Below are 2,654 nucleotides of genomic sequence, written 5' to 3' on the forward strand. Positions count from 1 at the left end.
TGCTCTATTTTAAGATTTTTGATCTTTTCAGCTTAGGTTCTATTCTTTTCCATTAGATCTGCAACTATTGCATCAAATTCATTAGAATTTCCATTTGCAAATAGCTTACTTCTCTTGGTATTTTGTGTCATTCTCCTCAATAGCAATTTCCTTCCTCCTTGTCAATGATTTCTTAAGATCATCTCTTGGTTCATTCAACTAATGTAGAATGAGTTGTATTTCAATCTCTTGGTTCTTAATGATCTTTCCCAACTTGTAGACTTCCATTTCCAAGAACATTCCTCAAATTTGTTAGGCTCCTCTTTCAAAGAACAAGGCTTTGATACCAATTGTTAGAATTACAATAGGAAAGGTAAACTTGTGAGGGGGGGGGTTGAATTAGTGCTTTAAACTTTAACCCATAAAAATATTCACCACACATGGATCTCACATATTCAATAAGTAAACTAAAATACCATGTAAATCATATACATTTAAAGCATGTAAACAAGTAAGCATTTACACATACATGACACAAGATATGATTACTCAAAAACCCTCCAATGAGAAGGTAAAAATGGGGTCAGGATGACACCCAAAAATCTTCACTACTACAATAATAAAGTGTATCCAATGAAGGTTACAATGTTTGATCATGAAACATGATCTACCTTGTGAAAGGTCTACACTGTTAAAAGCTTATAAAGATTTTTAGGTCTCACCCTATTAAAGGATTTCAATACCCTATTAGAAGTGTGCTTGGTTAAAGGACTTGAACTCATAATTAAGTAAGCACCTTGTTAGAGGATTTCAATACAGCCTATTAGAACTACTCTATTAAGAGATTTAATTGATTCACCTATTAGAATGTCTCAACAATGATCCTATGATTAGAACTCTAATGCTTAATGACATATCACCTCTATTCTATTGTGTACTCGATCCTTCTTGATCAGATGTCTCTCTATTTTTCACTATTTCCTTCCTCTATTATCCTTTAAGTAATTCTACAATTCAATTCAAATCATAATGCCTTGGTCCCCATGAATGTCCTAGTTTGCACTTGCAAAACTGTCCTTGATCATTCATTCATTTCTTTTCCACATATAAGAATTTTAGGGTTTATCCTCCTTAAGAAGACCTAGGTGACTTAGGGTTAGGTATGAATCAACAGTTGTGATTCATCAATATTGCCACTTAAACCTTCCCTTTACCATAGTTGGTGCATGTAATACATAAGGATTCCCACTTAAGATTCATCATTATTGCCAAAATATCATAATTCAATTCTTAAGTTGGCTCAAAATTGTTGAGATAATGGGTGTTGCACACATTGCATAATATTGTTATTTTATTATTTTATTTTTATTATGTAATGTTGTACCTAGATGGACGTGCAACATGTAAAGATTCCCATAGAATATTCTTGATGAGTTGTATTGTAACATTGTGAAAGTATTTTATGTAATTATTTAATATTGGGGAAAAGAATTAAATGCCCAATATTAAATGTGGGGTCAGTGGGTTAGGTAGCACATGGTTTTAGCACATGGTTTATGTAATACCACTTGGTGGTTTTGTGGGACTTGCTACTATATAAGCAACCACAAGGGTAGTTGTTGTAGAGAGAGAAAGAGTGACAAGGAGAAGACAAAAGGCAAGAGTCGAGCAGGACAAGGCTTGATAGGTTAGCCAAGGGAGCATTTGTGAAGGTTGGAAGCATGGCATGGGATGTGTGGATTCATGCTTGTTCACATAGTTTGCTCGGTTGTGGCTATGGCCATGAAGGCTTCCATGGTTGTATGGAAATGGTATTTTTTGCTGAATAATACATGGTGATGGATGCTTTTGGAGGCTGGGTTTTTCCCTCAATGAGGGTTTCCCAGGGTATATCTTGTGTCACATTTTATGGGTATGTTGTCTACTCTCTTGTATGTGGATTTTAATTTCGTGTTTATTTTAGATTTATTATGGGTTATGTGGAAACGGTTATATTCTTTGTTGCCAAGTTTCCTATCAATTGGTATCAGAGCCTTATTTTGGCCTGGTCATGGGTTCAAATCTCCCCGGTGCCTTCTCGACCTGCATAAGCACCTGGTATGAGCGTCGAAGGGGAGATTGTTGGGTGATACGACGCGCTCCCCTGCCCACAGGTGGTTAATTATGTGGTGTTCCATGTTCACTAACAGTCATGGCTTTTGGTGCAACGGTAAATGGGCCCTACAAAAAATGGTTTACATAGTAGTTTGTGCTACTACAAAAAACTTTGACAAAAATATGTTACTCAGCATCTGAAGTCCCTAGTGCTTAGCACATACTGAGATTCAATGTTGTCACTCAGCATCTAAATGTCTTAGCATGCACTTCTTGCTTGGTTCGTGAATCACTTGGCACATACAATCTGTTTAGCATATGAGGTACTCGACACTCACTATTTACTTTGCATGCTCTAACTTACATGTTGTTCTTGACATATATTACTTGTTCGACATGTACTAAGTAAATGACTTAGGTGTATAGACACTCACTTGTCAAAACCAATCTAAGATTAACAAAAATTTCTTGTAATTAGTCCCATCCATATTTTCCACATTTTGTCTCCTCTCAATTGCATGAGCAATAATTTTTTAGATAGATATATTCTATCAATTCTATTGGCATACTATTGGAAGCTT

The sequence above is a fragment of the Cupressus sempervirens genome, chromosome 8 (genome assembly GCF_028749045.1).
Source record: "Cupressus sempervirens isolate cs-2001-9-10 chromosome 8, ASM2874904v1, whole genome shotgun sequence".
Lineage (NCBI taxonomy): Eukaryota > Viridiplantae > Streptophyta > Pinopsida > Cupressales > Cupressaceae > Cupressus > Cupressus sempervirens.